Here is a 23,678-nt window from a genome sequence, read left to right on the forward strand (position 1 = left end):
GATAGAACAAGAATATGTAGTTCTCAAATAATTGTCGGATTTTGGTGGAGGGTAGTAATTTTCCTCCTCTGGCTCTCTCACTACAACTTTTTGGTAGGATGACTGAAAGGTAGACCTGAATGAGGAAGTTGACAATGTTGTGAAGACCTGAGAAAATTAACACTTCATATCTACTCTCAATTTTTCCATTACACACAGAGCACTGTAAAAATGGAAGCATGTGGAGGAGGAAAGCTTGGCACAGTGACTAAGACTGCAGCTTTGAAGTTAGTCTTCAAAGTCTGAAGTCTCAATGGAGCAACGCTGTGTATATTTATAAAGTAAGTCAAATCCTAACAGTCTTCTCTTTTGGCTCTCCACCTCCACAAAATAATCAAGCCCTTGTGAATTTGATGATATATATTCTTTTGGAAAGAATTGGGTAATTTTCCTTTTCCTTGTTTTTCTGTTTTTTTTAATCCTCTTCCTTTTAATGTTTCCTTTTCTTAATGTTTTCATTCCTTTCTTCATTTTTTCTTTTTAGTACCTTTATATAAATCTATTAGTTTCTTTCTAATTTTTTTTTTTTTTTTGGTATTTGGAATCAAATTTGGGACTGGTCACAGGAACTTGCACTTGTGAGGCAAGTGGCTAAACCACTGAGCCAAATCCCCAGCCCTTCCTTCTACTCTTTAATAGGATCATTTATCTCATTTCTCTCTCCTCATTCTTATCTTCCATTATTTGATTTTAAAAATATTTTTCTTCTTTCATTCTCTCACTTCCCACTCCATTTTTAAACAACTAAGCTTTATTAATCTTTACATAGTTAACTAGGTGCTGTTACTGTTGGATTATTTTCTATTTTTAGTGGTGGTATTGCTGTTACATTTAGTACATATTTACCATATGTCAATATTTGTCATGATATTTATACTATAACTATTGATCTCTTTTCCATGTTTAAGGGTACTGCATTATTGATTTTTATGGTATGTCAATATCTGCTTTGTCTCCACTGTTACTATATTTGCTTATTTACTTACTATTAACAGTGTGGCATAGTTGTTGCTACTAATAGGTTTTGTCCATACGCCAGTATCCGAATTAACTTTTTGTCATTAACAATAACGTATCCCATTCCCAGAGAATTGGGCCAATTACATGACAAAATACCTTCTTAAATTAATGGAGGCGGTTGGATCTTGAGACAGAGGCAAAGGCCTGTAATAAGCCTTGCCAAGACTGCATTCCTGAAAAGCAGATACTGACTAAAGAGATCTCCATGCTAACAACAAAGTCTTTTCACCTTTAAAGCCTTCAAGTCTCAAAACAAAACAAAACAAAACAAACATGGACAGTTGAGAAAACAAAGCAACTAAATGTCAACCAAAATTATAACTTCCACAAGGCCAATCCATGGAGGACTGAGGGGAAGAAATCAAAAGCCACACAGCCAAATTATTCAAAAGGATAACAGAGAAGATAAAAAAGATCAAGAAAGTGATTGCAAGCTCAAAAGAGATATAATTAAACAGATAATAGATAAAATAAACAAAATGCTCAGAAATCAAATGAAACTGAGACCAAAAAACAAAACAAAACCAAACCTGTAGAAAGAATAAATGAACTGAAAAGCTGTTTTTTTTTTAAGATTAAACAAAACAGCTAAACATATAGCCAAAGAAAGGAAAAAATGTATGCGTGAAGCCAGTTTCAATTAGAAATGAGGAAGGTGAAATCACAATGGACATTGCCAAAATTCAGGAGACTATCTGTAACTACTATGAGAACTTGTACTTGAATAAATTGGAGAGTTCTGAAGAAATGGATAGATTTCCAGATATGTATGAATTACCAAAACTTACAAAAGATATGAAACCCCCAAATAATCCAATAACATGTAATGAAATTGAAGAAGTAATAATAATAATAATAATAATAATAATAATAATAATCTACCAACTAAGAGAAGCCCAGATCCAAATGGATTTACTGCTGAATTTTACAAAGTCTTCAGGGAAAATCTAATGTTCGTATCTCTCAAAGACTTAAATGAAATTAAAGGGGAAGGAGTACTCCCAAAATTATTCCTGGAACTCAGCATTGCCCTGATTCTCAAACCAGAAAATGACCCAAATAAAAAAGAGAACTACAAGCCATTTTTTTAATGAACATAGATGCAAAAATCCTCAACAAGATATGGCAAATAGAATGCAAAAAGTAACGGAAAAGATCTTGCATCATGACCAACTGGGATTCACCGCAGGAATGCAGGGATGGTTTAATATATTCAAATCAACAAATGTAATATGTCACATAACAGAACCAAGAACAAAAATCACATTATCATTTCAATTGACATAGAAAAGTCTTTGATAAAATTCAACATCCACTCATGATAAAAATCCCTGATGAAAACAAGTATATAAGAAGCTTAGCTCAATTTGATAAAACTATTTATGTATGACAAACTTGCTGCCAAAATCATATTAAATGGAGAAAAGCTCAAGTCTTTCCTTTTAAAATTGTAAACATGATGAGGATGTCTGCTATTACTACCACTGTTCAATGAAGTACTTGAAATAGCTAGATGACACAGGCAAAAGACAAAAAGAAACGTGATATGTATAGAAAGAAGGCAAATTATCATTTGCAGATGACACGATTCTCTCTATATAAGATCCAAAATAATCCCTCAAAAGACCCCTAGAAAGACCTACAGAAAACAATCCTAAAATTCATATGGAACCAGAAGGGACCCAGAATAACACAACCAATGCTGAGCAATAAGAACAAAGCAGAAGACATCACAATTCCAGACTTCAAGCAATACTACAAAGCTATAGTGATAACTATATCAGTATAGTAATGACAAAAGAACAGATATGTGGATCAGTGGGACAGAATAAAGGATGCAGATATAGAAAAAAAGGGCTAGAGGTGTAGGGGAAGTGAGAAGGGTAGGGGAAAGGAAATAAGAGACAAGAAAAAAAATTTGAGAAAGGGAAAAAATGGAAAAAAGTCTTTGTAAATACGGGAGGGTGGAGGGGGTGAAGGGAGGACAGGGACAAGGGGAAAAAATGAGAATCAAGACCTGTCATGTAAAGTACAAGATCCTAATGATGAGTGTAACTGTACTGTATACCTAAAATGTACCAATAAACTCAATAAGATAAACAAAATAAAAAAAAGAATAAAGGATGCAGAAACAAGTATATGTACTGTCAACTATCCAATCTTTGACAAAGGGGACAAAAGCATATGCTAGATGAAAGAGCCTCTGTAACAAATGGTACCACAAAAATTGGCTATATTCACATGCAAAAGATTGAATCTAGACGCATGGCTCTCAACTGGTACAAAACTAGAATCAAAATGGATTAAATATCAAAATATTAAAACAAAAATCTTTAATCTGCTTTAGGATAAAATGAATAAAATTTTTGAAGATATAGGCATAGGCAATGGCATTCTGAACAGAACACAGCTGCACAAGAAATAATAAAAGGAATCAACAAGTAGGGTTATATCAAATTAAAAAGCTTCTGCACATCAAAGAATAAGTCACAAAGTGAAGAGGTAACCTATGGAGCAGGAAAAAAAAATTCCAGCTATTCCTTGGACAGAGGACTAATATCCAGAATATATAATGAACTCAAAAAAATTAGACTCCACAAAAGAAAAGACTCAATCAAAAAATGGGCCACTGAAATGAACAAACACATCTCAGAAGAATAAGTATAAATGGCCAGTAAATATATGAAAATGTGTTCAACATCCCTGACCATTCAGGAAATGCAAATTAAAATAATACTGAGATTCTATTGTACTCTACAAAGAATGACAATCATCAACAAATCAAATAATAACTAATTCTGGTGAAGTGACAGAGGAGAAGGAACCCTTCTTTCTACATTGTTGTTTGGAAAGTAAATTATTATAGCCACTGTGGTAATAAGTATGGAAATTCCTAAAAAAATTAACACTAGAAAATTCACTTAACCCAGCTATTCCCCTCCTAGGTATCTCTGAAAGAGGTAAATACTTCACATACATTGTTACATGCATACCCATGTTTACACCAGTGTAGCTATCAATGGCTAAATCATAAAAGAGGCTTATATGGCCATTGACATATGAGTGGTCAAAGAAATAGGGCCTTCATACACAATGGAGTAATACTCTGGCAGCAAGAAAGATAAACTTGAGTCACTTGTAGGAAAATCAATGCACTGTAAGACCATAATTTTAACTGACAAAAATCAGGCAGACAAGCTTAAATATTACATGGTTTCTTTTATATGACAAACCTTAAATATTAATAAAGAGCAAAATGAAATTTAGATAATAGGAAGTAGGGAGGTAGACTTTTTGCACATGGGAAGGAGACCATAAAATGGAGGCAGCAAGATCAAGGAGAGAAGGGGAATAAAAGAGGATGTGAGATGTGTCATGTACATATATCATCTGCCCATGAAGAATGTGACCATTATGTACTACCTATATTCACTGAAGAAATAAATGAAAATTGCGAGTAAAAATTTAGAAAGTATTTGCTTGTTCATGAGTGCAAATCAGGTGCTAGGGTCTTTGTCTATATGCTGTAATAGACAATTTTTGAAGTATATATACATCATGGATTAGTTAAATATAGCTAATGAATACATATATATGACCTCACATAACTATTACTCTTATTGTATTATGATTACTATGAGCCCATTTGTCTACCCTCTATATTAGCTATTAACTACAGCTACCTCTCTAATGCACCTCTGGAATTTATTCTTTCTACCTAAGTATAATTATAGCTTCTTTGATATTTCCCTATTCTTCCCAACCTCCAACCATGTCACTGATATGGAACCCTACCTAAAAATTTAGGATACTACCTTATTTAAAACATGAGAATCCATTCTAATTCTCTAAGATATATCTTCTGCATCAGCCCAAAGGTAATTTAAATGGGGATGTTATTGACATCTTTACTGTTAATTTCAAGTGTTTGGTACTGTTAATAATCTGTAGAAATTTTCTAAGGAAGCAGCATTGATTTTAATTTATGGGTGTGGGTCTTTGAAGGGTTGTTTCTCAAGACATGTGACTGGTCCTTTCTGCCACCATAGGCTTCACTGCATATGTTGGGAAGTGAAAGTGCCTATTCGGAAATGGAGGTTGTTGAACTCATTTGGTCTGCTGTGAGAAAGAGTTAAGAAAAAATTTTTATCACAGACTTTTAAAGTAATCCCACATTGGTGAACTATGGTGGTGTTTTAATTCCCTAAGGATTACTGTGGTTTTAGTGCTCACACCTAGTCATCTTTCAAAATTAGGCATTTGTAGCTTCTTTGGCAGAAAGACAGTGCAAGCTTTGGTATACTGACTTCTTCTTTGATAACATTTAGCTTCCTTTTCATTCAAGGGATTTTGAATCTGTGTACTAGTTTAGGCCTCAGAACTGTGTAAGGGATCACACAGCCTGTACTATATTCAAAATCCCACTTGCAGAGTTGTGAAGTGCACCAGAATGCTTAAGATAATGTGAATAGCACATGGAAAGCCAAATGATGAAAAGATTTGATGGATAGGATCGAGTCAGAAGAACTTGATGTTTTAAGTATCTCATACAGTATGTTGTGGCCCTTTTATTCAGTACAATCAGTACAAGGACAACCTTCAAGAAAATCTGTGTGTATAACGTTAGCTTCCCTGGATGAATATTTGTATAAGGAAGACTTCTATGGGTGTTGAAAGTTTGTATTTTCATTTTTCTTTCTTTCTTTTTTTGGTACCAGGGATCAAACTTGGGTGAAAGTTTGTATTTTCTCATGACCAGTTAATCATCTTTTTGTTCTTATTATCTTTTGCCAGAAGTGCATTAAAGTCTTGATGTGATAATTTTATGACTTTAAGATATACAAGGTCACTTCATTTCTAATTTGGGATATAGTGTGTAGGACTCACTGAATATTTTAACCAAAAGCAAAACATAGTGATTAGCTGGAGCTAAAAAAATAGGCATCTAATGCTGCATAAAATATATGTGAGAATTATGAATCAAAAGATTTTTTTTTCTCCAGATAGTAGATGAAACCAATCTCGGGGCTTAACAGTATTGGAATAATTTTTCTTTTTCTCCAAGTTCATAGAAAAAAGTTTGTCAGTCTTAAGAATGGATGAAGGTGGAATGAAATCCACATCTTCACAGCTGATGTGTAATAACAGTAAGGTACAAACCTATTAAAATGAGTAATGGTGCTCTGATTTACCATTCCTGTACTATAGAAAATCATTCATCAAAAATGCATATAAATCTAGAATTCACTTCATCATCTCATACAATGGGTTAGTCTCTTACAATTTTTATTCTAATACTTTTTTTTTCTTCAAATTAAATGTAGTTGTCACTGGAAAATTATCAAAGTGGTATTTCTTAACAAGTATATGTGGATATGTAATTAAACCCAGTAAAACCTATGATGAAAGATAAAAGGTAGAGGCAAAATTCTAATTAAAATGATTGGAGGAAACAATATTGGATTTCTTTTTGGTAGAGTAAAAACATTGTGGTTTTTAATGTAATGCATTATTAGAGGTTTTAATAATGAAATTTGACATAAGACTTAATGGTATATTCAGGGAATAGCTAGTGGCAAGAGATGTGTAGCACCTGTTAGAAAATCCCAATGGTTATCTAATATACTTTATTGATAGGCATGCTGGGTGTTAACTTTAAAAATGCCTTATATAGATCTAAGGGAGGAGACTGTGGCTGGAAAAATATATCGATTGGGATTTGGTGATGCTCGATATATGGAAGAAAACTGAATCAGCTATCAAAATTTTAATTTTCTTTTGCAAATGATCAATTATTTTGCTGCCAAGTATATGGTGAATTTAAAATATAACTTGGTTTGAAAAATAAGGCAGTAACTGATTGTTTCTCTTATTCTTTCCTACTCGGTGTAACCCAGTGCCAGTTGAAAACATTGAACTATCTGATTAACTAATAAAGAAAAATATTTTGACCTCCAGTACAATGAACAGGAAATTCTGATGATACTATTAAGTGCTTCAGTCCTCCTTTTTATTTCATCAGTATAAACGTAATTCAATTTATTTTTAAAACATTTATAGAAAAATACAGATTGATTATCTCCTGATATTATTATTCCTACTATCTTCTTTGATACACTTGTGGAGATCTGAATTAATTAGGCAATAATAATGTCTATCTTATGACACTGACAAATAGAAGTAATAAACACAATATACAGAAGTTTGTACTTTATTTTTTTTGTTGTTTCTTTTTTTTTTTTTTTTTGGTACCGGTGACCGAACTCGGGTCCTTGCGCTTGCCAGGCAGGCCACCGAACCGCTGAGCTAAATCCCCGATGCAGAAGTTTGTACTTTAAATGGCATGGAATTACTCTCCTTTCCTGTCATGCTCCAAAAAGATGTTTTCTCAGGAAGGGTATTTTTATGTTTTTTTTTTTTTTTTTCTTTTTTTTCTGGTACTGGAGATTGAACTCCAGTCCTTGCACTTGCAAGGCAGGGACCAGAACCACTGAGCTAAATCCCCGGCCCCTAAAAGTTGTTTTCTGATGCAAGCTGTTGGTTTTTGGTTGTTGTTGTTTTCAAATGGTACCGCTTTCAATAAACCAAAGCATATATGTACATGAGCTGAGTTTCAAGTATACAAGAGCCTGAATTAAGTCACATTAATCCATAACCCTGTCGATTACCCCCCCTTGTCTACAATAACTTTTATGTAAGAAGGGGTATTATGCTAGCTTCCTCTTGCTGCTGTAAGAAATTACTATAAACACAGTGATTTCAAATAATAAAGAATGTTTTCTTACAACTCTAGAGGTCAGAAATCCTAAATAAGAATGTCAGTAAGCTTTCACTATAGCTGAAGACTCTAAAAGGAGAGTCTTTTGCTTTGCCTTTTTAGCTTTTAGAGGCTGCCTATACAATGTGTCTTTTGACCCCTTCTTCGGCACCAGCAGTATAGCACCTCCAAATCTCTCTGATTGTGTATTTCTCCTACTATCTTTCTGTTATTGAATTATCATTATCACAGCTTGTTTTCTGATTGTGACCTCTTCTATATATCGTGGTGATTACACTGAGCCTTGAGCCTGTCCAATAACTCAGGTTAATCTCTGCATTGTAAGATCTTTAATTTACTCACAGCCACAAGGTTTCTTTCGCTGTATAAGGTAACGTAGTCATGGGATCTGAGAATTAGGACATGGACAATTTGAGGGTGAGAGGCACCATCCAGGTTACAAAGGGTATATTTGTGGTATCCGTTTACCTTTACTCTTCACTCTTCATTTACCTAGAAAAATCTGCTCAAAATATTCACTCAGTTTCAGTGTCTTTTGGAAAAGATTCATACTATTTGGTCAAATGAATACCTTCATTAAGTAAAGTCATTTTCAGCCCTAATATGCACTAAAGACTACGCTCAATGCTGGAAACACTGCCCAATATGGCAGACAGATCTTTACTGTCAGAATATTAGTGTTTTGAGGTTGAGTTAAGTAAAAAGGCAACTGTTTTATAGTTTAAGCCCAATTGCATCATCAAAAGGGATGCCTAACACAGAGGTAAGAAATCAGATATGCATGCAAAGAAGATTCATCATTTAGATTCTGAAAGCTAAGTGGGAAGGTGGAATTATGGGATCTATTCTAAATAAAAGGAGCAGCATTTGGCAAAGACACAAAGGCATAAGGTAAAGCAAGTACATTTGAAGATGGCACACAGTTCTGGAAGATAGAAAATGAGGAAGTAAAAAGAGAGACAACTGCTAAGAAGTCAAGGGCTGATGTTGAAGTGATGAAATCATATAATTAGAGTTCTATATGATGAAGATCATCCTAGATATGGTACAAAAATATGTTGCAGACATAAAATAAGACTGGTAACAGAAATCAATTTTAAAGGCTTTTTGATATAATTAATTATTCCCTATGAATATTTACAAAGCATTTTTAGACTATTTCTATAGTTCTATTTTGAACCACTCTGATCTATTTTAGGAATTTTATTTAATTTTGTTTTATGAGATGTCAACTTCTTTCTTGCACCAGGCCCTGACACAAACTCCTGGACTATTTTTCTTTCTGTCTTAACTTGGGAAACTTACTGATCCTCATGACTTACTCTTGGATGTCAGTTTTTTAGATAGGTCTTTGTGGAACTCACAAAGGCCAGTATTCTGACACATGCTCCCATAAGGACTGTAACTTATTCTTTGTAATAAATGTTTATTGAAGAAATAAATAACAATAATTAAGAATCAATAAGTAGCATGGAACAAATGAGTCTATAGACTCAGCATTTCCTTAAGGAATAATTTTGAGTTTTAATTTCTTCTTATTTTACTTTCTAATTTCAGTTTTTTCTTTTTACTTTTTAGATTTTTTTTCTTTCATCAAGGTTATTGGTACGTTTTAGATATAAAATATAGTTACATTCATCGTTGGGAACTTGTACCCTTTACGTGATTTATCTTGGTTCTTATTTTTCCCCATTCCCCTACCCTCCTTTCAACCCCTCCACCCTCCCTATTTACAAAGACTTTGTTTCTATTTTTTCCTTTTCTCACATTTTCCCCTTCCCGTCTTTCCTTTCCCCTACCCCTCCCACTTCCCTTACCCCTTTAGACCTTTTCTTCCTATTGCACATTATAAATTGTACATTTTGATCTTTATTTACCCTTTAGTTTCTCACACCAGAGGCACTTTATTGACAAGAATTTGTCATCAAGTCTTCCTTTGATTTTGGCAGTATGGTTGACTCTACTTTGAATTTACTAGAAACACTTGCTTTAAAGTCCTGTTTGTTTCTGCTAAGTGAGACATCTAGCACCCCCAATTATTTTTATTTCTCAATGTTTCCTATGTTGATCACGCTTTCCTGTTTTTCGCAAAAGTCATTAAAATGATATTTTAGATAATACATTGAAGCAATTTTGAATACTGATTCCCTTTCCCCACTTCAGGGTTTTTGGTTTGCTTGATCATTTCCTTATATGTTTAGTAAGTTGGCCAAATTAATTCTGAGAAGTCTGTTCCCCCAACAGTGTGCATGCTCATTTATTTTAAACCATTGCTTTCTCTTAGTCTGCATGCTAAGGGGTTGCCTCTCAGCCATTTAAATTAAGTCTCCTTAACAGTTAAATGTTATGCTGCACTGTGGAGGTCTGTGTGGCTTGGTGACCGCGCTCATGTCGTGGTTCACTGAGTTTGCTCTGCTTTATCTCCTGCTCACCCACAAATTCGTGGAGATGCCGTCTCTAATCTTCCTTGCAAGACACAGCCTTGAGCATAAAATCATCTCCTGGTCTGCCAGCACTGAAACTCATTTTATTTGCAGAGCCAGCTTTCCAGGTTTATTTATTTAAGTTTAGCCACTGTGATATGTGGAAGAAGTTGAATTATTTGTTTATATTTATCGAATGACTAACTTGGCCACTTTTATATTTTTATATCGGCCATACGTTTATATTTTCACAGTTTATTTGATTACTGTATTTGTGAAGTACCCGCTTGACAATTTTTTTTGCCCATTTTTGAAATAGGTTGTCAGTCTTACTGATTGATTTTTAACAGGAGTTATACATATTCTGACTGTCCTATTGCATTTTAAAAGGAAATACATGAGTGGTGAGTCTGATGAATATATTTTAAGAAAATATTAAGAAAAATTTAAAGCTAAGAAGTTACTGTAAAGTTAGTAGACAGAGTTAAATAAGTGAGAATATAAATTTAAAAGTTGAAAATATATTTTGAAGTTAGGAAAGCTATAGTCATGTATGGTCTTGGAAGATGAAATGTCTTTCTACTCTAAAAATCTTCACAGTAAACATTAATTTTCAATGAGTTCTAGGCACTATGCTAGTTGTGTTACATCCTTCATTTAATACTTCCAGACCTCTAAGGAAGATTTTATTAAACCCATTTTAGAGCTAATTTTCTTAAAGTCATACTATGGAATCAAAGAGCCATTAATTCCAAGATTTGAGCCATCAGTAGCACAATCTTTCATATACACAGATACCCCATCTTCTAAATACTCTATTGATGCATAAAAGAGATTTAGGAGATAGAAAATATATCTCAAAATAAAATGTTTAATAAAATTAGTATTACTCATCTTGGAGATGAAACGTTTTATCTAAGTCAAAAAAGATGTCTTAGAGGAGAAAATATCTTTGGAAATCACACTAAGGAATGAAAGAAACAAATGGATACATGGAAAATTACAATTATTAACAATAATAATTCTCTTGATAATCATTACAGTTGTTCAAAAATTGTTGAGTATAGCATTTAAAGCCCAACCTCATTACTTTAGTGCTCAATGTTCTCTTTAGACTCTATAAAAGTTCAAAACATTGCTAATTCCAAATGTGTTTCCATGTCTCTCAAACTTTTTTTTTTGTGGTACTGGGGATCGAACTGAGGTCCTTACGCTTGCGAGGCCGGTCACCGAACCGCTGAGCTAAATCCCTGGCCCCAGACTTTTTGTGTACAAAGAATGTTTTATCTTATCTTTTTCATCTGACAAATATTAATCCTATAAAATCTTACTTAAATATCGTCTTCTCTGTGAACTCTTACCCAGTTCTCTCCTGGATCCAGGAAGAAGTCCCATGTATCTTTAAATGAGCTTTAATTAAAACATACATCACCTGCTGAAACAGAATGAATTATTGATGTATTTATCCCTCCCACAGGATTAGAGAGGGAAAAATGGGGTATGTTTATGACTATCTATATCGAGAACATAAATAAGAACTTATTACTATTACCTAGTGTCAGTGTCATGAATGTGCAAGAAACACATTTACTAGAAGACAAACTGGTGCACTAGCATGGTGACATGTGGCACTGGCGTTCGGGCTCAGCTCTAAAGGATGAGAGGAGATGTTTGGACTCTGATGAATTGGAGAAGCCCATCTAGATTAAAGTGGAGTCCATTCCTGAGTTTTGGATATTGTTTGCCAACCATGAATACAAAATGCCTTTGATTTTTTTTTTTGGAGGGGGTATGGGGATCAAACTCATTGATCAAATTCTTAAATTTGATAAGAGACTGGAAATGATTAGAGGGTGATAATACATTTATGTATTAATCTGCCAAAATGAGATTCATTAATCTGTTTAACCAATTTTTAATAAAGAGTTGGAAAGAGAAAAAATTAGCTAGATACAGTGTTGCAAAAGGATACTCCTGAATAAAAGATTTTTCTATCCCTCCTTCCCAGGACTTTAGGGAAATATTGGCAAGACATAGGAAAAAAATTTTGAAGATAAGCATTGAAGAGAAGTGCTCAGAAGGCCCTTAACAGTCAATATGCCTTAAATATCTTAGTGATTAACTTTTAGTTATCTCAAGAGAGTTGCTCTGGTAGGACCCCTACCACTCTGGGATCTGAAAATCTGTGAGATAAGGCAGCAAGAAAAAACATTGATCTAAGAAAAGTATAGCCTTCCTTACCTACATACTTTTTGTTGAATAAAGCATATCAAATTCTAAAAGTTTCTTGTGTAAGCACTGTACACAAAGCAGCATTTCTGAGGGGCCTGTGTGTTGACAACCTTGATGGTGAACCTGTTTACCAAGCATATTGAGCTGGCTTCTCCAGCCTTACAAAAATCAGGCATAACAACTAATGAACTGTAAACAGCAACAAAAAGTCAATGTCATTTTTGTGAGCAAGATAACTCATCAATGTTGTTAGACGGTTTGACCCTCATCTTTATCCTGCTTTCAGTAACTCAGTTCAATTAAGCTTTCAGGGACTGAATCAGAGTTTCTTTCGCTTCAGTATATTTAATAAAACAAGAAAAAAACAATGAATTCTCATTAGGAACAAACCAGTAACTGTTGATGTCTTAAGATTTACGTGTTAACCATTTCAAAGACCTTTGTTAAGATTAAACAAGGTGCTACAAAGAAAAAAAATTAACTATGCCCACCTGCAAAGTAACATGCCTTAATAGCTAGTTACAAATATTTTACTTTTGTTGTTAATCAAACTATCCAGAAATAAATAAATATGTGTTTTAACCTTAAATAGTCATGCCCTGTTTCTTTGTAAAGGTGACTGTGGAAGTTCCATGAATCAAAGTTGATAGAATGCTGTTTGCCTTCAAAACAGCAAAGCATGATCTCAGAGTGAGCAAGGGTACCTGGAAGCTGGTCTCTTTCATTTGACCCTCTGGATCAGCTTCTGCTTAAATTCCCTAATGAGTAACATTTTACCTCTTACTTGTAAGTTTAAACACAAAATTTTTGAAAGCTGTATTTTGGAATTTCTTTATTTTTTTAAACACAAAAAGTTATTTATTTATTTTTTTTCCTCATTGACTTTATTGGTACATTTTAGGTATACAATACAGTTACATTCATCATTGAGATCTTGTTCCTCTTACATGACATATATTGGTTCTCATTTTTTCCCCTTACCCCTGCCCTCTCTTCACGCTCACCTCCTTTCCCTGTTTCTAATAAATACTTTATTTCTATTTTTTCCATTTTCTCATATTTTTTCTTTTCCCTTATTTCCTTTCCCCAAAAGTTATTTAAATAAGCAAGGTGACCTGTATATCTCTCCACCTTTGAGAGTTTTATGGTCCTAAAGCCCTTTTCATATATGAGCTCCTTTAGAAGGTGAGTTCTTTGAGATAGCAAATGTCAATTTCTGGAATTTATTTATTTCTTCTCGTGTCTTACACATTTAGTTCTCCATAGTGACTCCAAGAACAAGTAATTTGACTGCGGTGAAGTTTTTTGAGCAGCCCCGTTGGTTATAATGTCGTAGTTTACAATGATGTTAGCAGGGACCGTAGAGAAAATTACTTTTCTTTCTAGCACTTTTGGTGATACTTTTGATACACAATTAATGTTAGAGGCAGAAACTATGCAATCATTTGGAAAAATGAGGCCATTTCAATAAAACGAAAAGTGTTCTGATACTTTTATGCAGCATAACTGGTATATAAAAGACCTTGAGGCATTATCTTTCATTCCTCTTGTTCTGTCTACATACAATATACATGCAAACATATCTACACATCTTTCCATAAGTGCACAAATAAACGGGTAATAAATTCTATGGAAAAGATGAATTACTGGAGAAAGAAACCATTCAGTCTTGTCTGAAAGGTGTGTTGTGTATTCTACTTGGAGTTAGATAAAATACAGGATAGTTAGATAAATTTGAATCTCAGATAAACAGCAATTTTAGCACAATGCACAATATATATTTAGTGCATGTGGGAATTCCTACTTTCAGATCCACTTGGAAGATAAGAAGATACTGAGAAATCTGAAAAAAAATTTTCAGAAAATATTTATTTTTTTCAAATTGACTCCTTCAGCACCATGTTACAGGATATTTATAATTACAGGATTTGCTGTTCAATGTTAATCCACAAGGCTAAAGACACAGCACAGTCCAGTGATAGCTAGAACTTTAAAACTGGTTGAACCACAAATTTCCCTTTGATATTCAGAGAGGACAGTTGAATAGTAAGTTGGTGGTAGCCGGTCTGGGCCTGCAATAGGCTCCATTTGTATATAACAAGAGAGGAAATGGATCTAGAATATTTTCTCAGTAGCAGTCTTTGAATTCATAATGGCATTACCTTTGAATCCTTGTTTTGAAAGTGAAGCCTGATAGAGCAATGGACCATTCCTTGGAGGACTTAGACTTTCAACTCAACACTCAGAATTCCCTCCTGCAGCTCCTCCACAATGAGCTCTTGGCCTCTTGCTTCTCTAACCCCACTCTCCCTCTGTGTAACTCGCTGCTGCTCTCTTCCACCAGCAGGGGCGTGTGGCCTCAGCAGTGCTGCCAAATGTAAGGTGGTACTGGGTGAACAGAGCATCAGTGTCTGACTGTGGGCCATGGTGGCCACTGTCCCAAGCCTGGGCCAGAAGAATATGGTACCTTTGGTGGTGGCCAGGAGTGATTCCTCTGTGCAGGTCAAGTCATTTATGATCTAGCACCAGGCAGTCTTGGAATGACGATAGGGGTTGAGAACCAGAAGAGAATTAAGGCCGAATCGGCCTCTGTGAGCACAAAGGAGAAAGGCAGCACTCAAGAGTGATGGCACACTAGGAAAAAGTCAAGCTGAGGTTAAGTTGCTTTCCAGAGAATATACTAATGGATATTGGAAACCAGATGAATCTGTGTTACCTTGAGTGCTTGTACCCATTCTTGGGTCAGTAAAAGCGAGGTGAGCCAAAGGCTTGGGTTCTTCTGCCTGCTAGAGGTATGAGTCCCCTGGCTGTGGAATTTTGGGCTGACTCCAAGACTCATTACTATTCGTCTTCATTTACCCCCAGATCAGGGAGGAATAAAGTAGGGGCTTTAGGTCCCAGAACAAGGCTGGCCAGGTGAATTGGCTACAGGTGGCATCCCAGCATAGGGCAGGGGACCGGGTCAACTACTGGTAGGAACATCCTTGTGATTTTCTCCTCCACCCCGTTTTGGGGGGCAGTGGATCTGTGGTAGGAAGACGTACCTGACTCAACTTTTCTAGATCGTAGCCTCCCGTGGAGCCCCTTAAGGCAGTCTGGCAGTGGGTAGAAGGAAAAACCCAGCCGTCTTCCAGCCTGAAAAGCAGTCACATACCTCGCTGGGGAAGCAGAGACCATAGGCACTCACAGAGATCTGTGGACAACCTGTGAGTGTCCTGTGCCCGCTCCAAGTCTGGCTTGGGCACGTTTTCCTTCCTCTTTCCAACATTCTTGAGTTTGCCTGTTTTTGTCTCTTCTGATATACTTTGGAGGTCCTTCAGGGGAATGAACTGTCTCACTTCAGTGATTCCAAATGTGAGTGAGATGCTCTCTGGTTCGTATATAAACTGAGTATTGACAAGTATAAAAAATAAAATGTATGCTAATAATTTTCAGTTTTCAGTTTTCCTCCACTTATAAGACACTGACTAGCAACAATAACAACAAAACAACAGCAACAAAACTACTATGGAAAAGTGAGAAAGAGATTAAAGAACATAATTAAAAGTTTTATATTTTAGTATCTTTAATGGAAGCTTTGTTCTACTTTCTGAATAAAGGCCCTGACATTTGCATTTTGTGCTAGGCTCTAAAAATGATGTAGCCAGTCATGCCCTGGGGATTCTTGATTCATAGTTGAATTGACATTTTAGCCTGCATGATAAACCATTTAAGAGATGGTTGGCATTAGTGTCTATGCTGTCTGTACTATAGATCAATTGGTAGTTTAACACTTTACGATATAAACAAAAAACTTTCTGAACAAGTTTTAGAATATCACAACCAGACTAAAGAATGTGTTCTAATTCTTTTTGTTTTGTTTTTCTTATTTTGATATTATCTCAGGATGCTGGATAAATTATAGTGCAATTCAGAGGGTGGTCTTTGAAAACTAAACATGTATTTTATTCATTTTTATCTTCTGCCCATAGCGTGACAGGTAGGAGAGTGAGCACATGAGTAAATTATAGAAATGTTATAGTGTGGTGATTTCTTTAGAATTATTTAGTCTTTCCCTTAAAGCTTTGCTCACTCTAAATTGGCCACTGAGGACAGTATAATATCAGAATTGTTTAAGATGTGACAATAGAAAGAACTCAGATGTTAGAATTGTAAGGGTTTCTCCATATGTCTCTAGCTGTGTGAGTTTGGTTAATCACTTAGCTAAATCAAGCTTTTGTCAACTGGATGACGGGGAGTATACTGCACATTACCACTGCAAATGGCCACATTTCAAATTAGGTGACAGGCAAATTGGATGAAATACTCTTCATTCTCCTGGTGGGGTTTTTCACTTCCTTTGATATTTTTGAATGTTGATTAAGTTTCTGTAATTGACAGTCATTGTACTAGTTGGTATATACCCATAAACAAAAAGTTAAAATCCTGGTCACATAGGGATTACATTCCAGCATAACTTCTATTACTGTGTAAACTCAAACATATATGAAAGTAGAAAAGAATAGTATAATGAGCTCTCATGCATTTATCATTCATTTTCTATAACTATCAACTTTTGCCAACCTTTCTGTTGTTTTTTTTGGGGGGGGCTGCCGGGGATTGAACTCGGGTCCTTGCGCTTGCAAGGCAGGCCACTGAACCTCTGAGCTAAATCCCCAGCCCATTTTTTGCTAAACTTTGACAAGTTTAAATTTGTCAAAGAAGGATTGTCATATCCCTCATATTTTAGAAGGAGTGTTTTAAAGCAAATTTTAGTCATAGTATCATGCCATTTGTAAGTTTTTGTTAATCAAATATGCAAATGCAAATGTATATATAATTTATACAAACATACAGGTATGTGTGTACTAAACATAGTATAATAATATAATAATTTACAAAAACATTTACAAAGTGTGCTTGGTTTGCCGGATTCACATTCCAGACAATACCTAAATATATGCACAGTGTTTGATTTTTATGTTTCATAAGTCTTTTTCATTGTAAAATCTACCTTTCCCTTTTCTAATGACATTGACTTATTGGACAAACTGCCTTTTGGGGTCCTGTATTATGCTTAATAATCTGAATTTGGATTGATGATTAGCCATGTGGCAGATCCTTGGTACAGTATACTTTGAACTCACAACAGATTCAGAAGCTATAAATCAGGGACTAATTCTTATCATCACCTCTATGTTGATTATTCTCAAATCTCATCTCTAGTTCAGACCTTCCACTGAACAGCATACTCTTTATTTTTCTGGCTACTTGCCATTTTCCCCTTCCTTTTCATGTCTAAATGCTTGATTTATCACATTCTCTCAAAGTCATACATTGTGGAGTTCCACATTTAAGAAATAGTTCATCTTTCCAGTCTTTCAAAAACTTTGAAGTCTTCCTTGGCTCCTCTGTTATACCCAAACCCTAAATATTTTCTTGTAACAAAACTCATTTATGCACCTCCAAATCTACACAGGATCCGATCACTTCATAGAAGACTGCCACATCTTCAAGTCACCATGGGCTCACTCCTTGACTGTTACAGTAACCCCAACGAGTCTCCTTTCTCCTGCCCTTTTTTCTCAGGCATCTCCTCTCAACACAGTTGTAAGAATCATTTGATAATATATAAATCTGATCAAGTTATTCCTCTGCTCTCTACTTACCACTGTCTTTCCATATCACTCAGAATACGAGTCAATGCTTACTATGAAGTACGATGTACGATCAACCTTATGTTATCTGGCCTCCCACTAACTGTGTCTTATGCTTCTTGCCTATTTTTTCTCATCTTTCCACACTGTTTCTCCTGATGTTCCTTAAAGATAGTAGACATACTTCTGTGTGAATTTTCTATTTCCCATAGAATGTTATTCCTATATTGGTGATCCTCACTAAAATACCAGCCTCGTCAATATTTTATGTCTTCCTTCCCTGCTTGATCTATCACTTTAGAATTTATCTGTCTATAACTTACTTTGTTTCTCGCTTACTTCCCCTACTAGAGTGTAAGCATCATGAAAGTGAAATTTATCTTTCTATTTTATTTACTGCTATATCCCCAAGCTCTAGGAACAGAACAATATACATAGGAAACACTCAATATGTAGTTGTGGAGTAAACAAGACAAATTATCATCATCATCAATCATCAGTAGCAGCATCATTCTATGCTTGTGAGATGTTTTCATTGATTTCTACCTGTATGAGGTCTCCATCTTTATGCATCTGTTTCTCTTTCACTTAACATTTTGTTTTGTGGAAAAAAAGTTGACAAAGATTCCTAAAATCTGCTGTGTCTGCAGTGTTTTCCACCTCAGTGATCTTCAGAGTAGGGGGACTACAGCAGTAGCTCTGATTGCCTCACTGGAAAATTATTTCTTTGGTCTATAGAACTGTTTCTGTTTTGGCTTCTCCAGACGCTTGGCAGAGTCACCAAGAAAATAAGTTAATTAGGCACTTCCGAGTTTATAAAATTGCCTAAAATTCAAACAGGAGGATTTCATTTCACCCTGAAGGTTAGTAAAGTTAAATTATATGAGTTGTGCTTCAAAAGTGCCCTAGGAAAAAATGATGCTAATCCAGCTATCATTGAAAGGCAATTCAGTTGTGAACTAGAAGGTTGGCCTGTCTGTGTAAAGTAAAAGCTGTTAACTTTTTGTTGATGATTCGCTACTTTCCTGACAGAGAAGCAGCTCTGTTTTAACCCTGAGAATTTTACTCTGACTGTAGTGCTAGGTTTCTGACCTGGCAAGCACTAAATAAAGGGCAATAATATATAGTACAATATTTGTGCAGCAGCTGCTCTCAATCAGGGCCAATTTTGTCTATGAAAGGAAATTTGACAATATTTGGAAACATTTTTGGTTGCCACAACAAGAAGACACTCTTCTGGTGTGTACAAGTCACACACACACACACACACACACACACACACACACACACTCTCTCTCTCTCTCTCTCTCTCATTAACTCTCTGACCTTGTAACTTGTTTTTGCCTTTTGTCTGTTTGTTCTAGAGCCCCATCTTTTGTCTTACTGTTCCTCAAATGTACCAGGCATGCTTCTGTGTGAACCTGCTATACACACACACACACACACTCTAATGTCTATATCGTTATTTGTATTTATATGGTTGAACACACTGAAATGCACAAAATAAGCCTCCACAACAAAGTTCTATCTGGTCCGAAATGTAAATTCTGACTTGGCTCAGAAATTCTGATGTAGAAAATCATACTCAGGGACCACAAATGTTGCTCTTTATCACTTAACTTACAAACAACATATAGAAGAATCACTGTTTTTACTTGGCTTCGGGGATCATACTCTCTTGTCTATTCTTTACCTTACTGACAAATTCTCTGAATCCCTTTGACTATTTGTGTCATCTTTCAGATTTCTGAAAGTTATCATGCATCAGAGTTCAATGCTAAAATCCTTTTCCTGGGGCCAGGGATTTAGCTTAGTGGTGCTGTGCCTACCTGGCAAGCATAAGAAAGTGTAAAGCCTTTTTGTGTACATAGTAACTCCTGAGGTGATATTATCCAATGTCATGGCTCTAAACAACACTGACATATCAAAGGTCCTCATTTGTACCAGTACTGATAACTCCAGACTTGTATATCCAAGTACCAATTGACCTCTACCCTGCATACATAGTACTCATTCCAAACTTACCACTTCTGAAAATAAACTTCTAATTCTCTCCTACTTCACAAATCTGATCCATCATTAGTCTCTCAAATAGTGTGCAGGTAAAAATACTATATTCAGAATTTATTTCTTATGACAGATTCCACCTTCCAGCCAATTCTGATGGCTCCAAGTTGAAACTATATCTAGGATCTAATAGCTTCCCATTATTTTCACTGTCCCAGGCTTAACCACACTCATCTGGTACCTAGCTTACTGTGGTAGCCTCTCCACTGTTCTGTGCCTCATTGCCTTATCCACAGAGGCAGAAATTACCAAATGTCCCCTAGTACTTTACAAAGTGCGAAAGCATATTTATGAACTTTTACTAATCAGTCACTTACTAGCAAGTCTTAAACAAAGAGCATACTTATTACTGCCAATTTATTAATTTTCTATTACTAGTGTAACAGAGGATCACAATTTCCATGACTTTAGTAACTCAAATTAGTTTTCTTAAGTTCTGCATGTTATAGCTCTATATGCTAAAATTTTAACATCTGTCTCGCTGGATTAAAATCAAGATGTCTACTTTAAATCAAGGCAATTTTACTCATTCTTGGAGGCTGTAGGAGGGAATTTGTTTCCTTGCCAGTTCCAGATTCTAGAAGTGTTCTGTATTCCCTAGTCTATGGGTTTTTTTTCCTTCTGTCTTCAAACCCAGCAGTAGAGAATATAATGTTTCTCACATGGCATTACTACGATCTCCAACTGTTTCCTTTTTTCACTCTTACGGATCTTCATGATTGCAGTGAGCCCACCTAGATAATCCCAGAAAAGATCCTTATCTCTCAACCAGCTGATTATTAAACTTAATTCCACCTATGTCTTTAATCCCCCTTTACATTTAATTTAACACAGTCATAATTTTCAGTAAACAGGACATGGACATCTTTGGAGTGGCCATTATTCTGTATACTGTACTCATTGAAGACTTTCAAGTTCAGTGTTAACGTTTTTATACTGCTAGCAAACTCCAATTTAATGAACTCAGGAAAAATATGTGACATTGCATACTTACAAAAATAAAAGCATGGAAGAATAATTAATTATAAACAAAGGATTGATATTTAAGCCAGATAGTATTTTTCTGGGAATGTTCTATCACTTAAAAAACTCATCTCAAAAGAAAAACATTATTTTCATAGGAATTTGTTCCAAAGTCAAATTTTCAGGACAATTTCTACATAAAAAACAGTAAGAATTCAACTTCTTTTTTTGCTGGTTAACTCATATCTTGTTCCACATAACTATATCTTTGATATTATAGTAACCATAAAAGTTATCTAAGGGTCTGCTTTATGCCAAGCTCGGTTCAAAATGTTTTTGTGCATGGCTCATTTAAACTCATACAGCCTTCAAAGGAAGTGTTAGTCCCCGTACAGTCCCAGAAATAATACTTAGCTAGCATGACTTGCCTGCCTAATAAGAATTGGAATGGGGGTTTGAACTGGAATAAGAAAAAGCTGGGGAGACTTTCTATGACTTTCCATGAGGAATCCAGGCAAAGAGTAACAGAGATGCATGTAAAATCTTACAGTCTCTATCCCTATGCAGATATTTTGTCTCTAATCAGGCTGAATAATTAAAACTGTGCTAACAAAGAGTTTTCGTTTCTGTGTTTTGTTTTTAGAACCTCTCCTGCCTGGGAGAATCCTTCTTCAAAAACAAGTAGCAGGGGACGAGCTAATTTCCAGTGGGCATGTTTACTATGTTCTTCATTTGGAAGGAGCGTCCGATTCTAAAAATATGTTTGTTGGCAATAAATTCCCTTTAACCAGAAAAGTTACAGAAGAAGATTATCTTAAGTGCCTGCAGAGCAGAAATGACAAGTCAGAAGAACTATCCATTATGTTCACTGGTAATTGGATCCGAAGTGCTTACCTTAAAAAGATTGTGCTCCAATAATGCAATTATTTTCCAAAAAAAATCTTAATAAAAAGCACATTTCTTCTCTTCCTGCTTCTCAGAGGAAAACCACTTTAAAAATCACAACCAAAGACAAATGCAAAGCTTCAGAATACTTGAGTTCTAGTTACACACTTGCTCTCTCATTTTCTTATGCTAAGAGAGTGTTGCTGGGACAAAAACATTGCGCAGTGTGACACTATAAATCATCTCCAATAGTAAATGCAGTGTCAGGTTCTCATGCATTTCAGACCCTTTGGAACTAACACTCCATTATTTCACACTATGCTGAATGAACATTGAAAGTCTGTTGTGGCAAGTGGATCGGCAGTCAAATCAGCTCATCTTTACTGAGTCAACTCCAAGTTGGTGCTAGAGGTTTGGCTTGCAGTTTCAGCCTCCATTCACCATACCTGTTTCTCCGATGGCTGAATTGATGGGATATCTTTTATCCTTCCACAGAAAGCTCATTTCCCCCCCTCCATACTCAAGCATGTGAGAATGGGCAGTAAAGATTGTGCGTATGGCCTTCACTGGTTCTATTGACCAAGTAATACCTCAATCATGTGCTCCTTGCACATACACAACTTTTATTTGTAAATTATACCCAATTAAAGCTAAAAACAATAAAATAAGATAAACAATTATTGTAAAAGCTGCTTTTGGGGAGCTTTGTTATTTATATTCTTTTCCTTTTTTTGAAATAATTTGATTCTGTATGCTTATTCTGCATTTTATTTTAAGTTCTATTCTTTTTAAAATTGAAAATACGGCCTCAACATTAGAAAAGACCTTTCATACAGTAATTCAAACATTCATGTAGAACCTGACTGTTGTGTACAGCATCTTTAGAAAATTGAGAGTGTTAGCTGGAGTACTTTCCACAACAGAGCGCTAACTCCCCTGAAAGAAAATGTGTTTCATTTCTACCTGCCAGGTATCTTTCCCGGGTTTGGAGTCCAAAACCATAACATTCACTGACTTTATTCTCTTCTTCTGAGGAGCACAGCCAAGCCCCTTCAAAAGAAGACATCTTTTGATGGCAGAATTTTCCAAGTACTCTTTTTGAAAATATTCTTCTGGGAGATATTTGGTTTTCCAGAAATATCAGTTCTGTTCTTGAATAAGTAGAATACATCATTAAACTTACCATAGACAAGGTCCTGAAGGTCTGGTAGTAACAGAACATTTTCAAACTGTTGCATACAGTGCTCCAAAATTTTACCCATCCATGGAATCAAAGCTTCTACCGCTTATATATTTACTCCAGTGTATTAGCAACCCGCGAGACAGTGTTGCTCTGAATAGCTGGGACAATGACCTGGAGCTTGACAATCATGACAGGACTCATTCTTGCACTGGTTCAAAGTCTAAGGACAGTATTATGGTTTGTTTTTAGAGACCCCCAAAGCTTCATGCGGATGAGGTGGGATTTTTTTTTTTGGTGGGGGCTTGATTTTTCAGAGGTAGCTGAATCTGGAATGTGTGATGCTGGGATTAGGGCGTGTGATTAGTAAACCACGGCGTGTGAGTTAGTGCTTTAGCACTGCCCTAATCCCAGTTGTCTGGATGGGCTAAAAGAGGCAGAAAGATGTGGTGAAG

General features: G+C 35.5%; 1 long non-coding RNA gene across 1 annotated transcript in view; it reads left to right on the forward strand.

The window, feature by feature from the left end:
- Window positions 1–22,631, forward strand: part of LOC104864224 — a 54,693-nt gene extending 32,062 nt beyond the window's left edge. Inside the window, exons 2-3 of the long non-coding RNA XR_780792.3 lie at window positions 199–320; window positions 21,802–22,631. This is a non-coding gene — a long non-coding RNA (uncharacterized LOC104864224). The remainder of the gene's footprint in view (window positions 1–198; window positions 321–21,801) is intronic.
- Window positions 22,632–23,678: the final 1,047 nt, after the last annotated feature.

The sequence above is a fragment of the Fukomys damarensis genome, unplaced genomic scaffold (genome assembly GCF_012274545.1).
Source record: "Fukomys damarensis isolate Sample0158 unplaced genomic scaffold, DMR_v1.0_HiC HiC_scaffold_3, whole genome shotgun sequence".
Classification (NCBI taxonomy): Eukaryota; Metazoa; Chordata; class Mammalia; order Rodentia; family Bathyergidae; genus Fukomys; species Fukomys damarensis.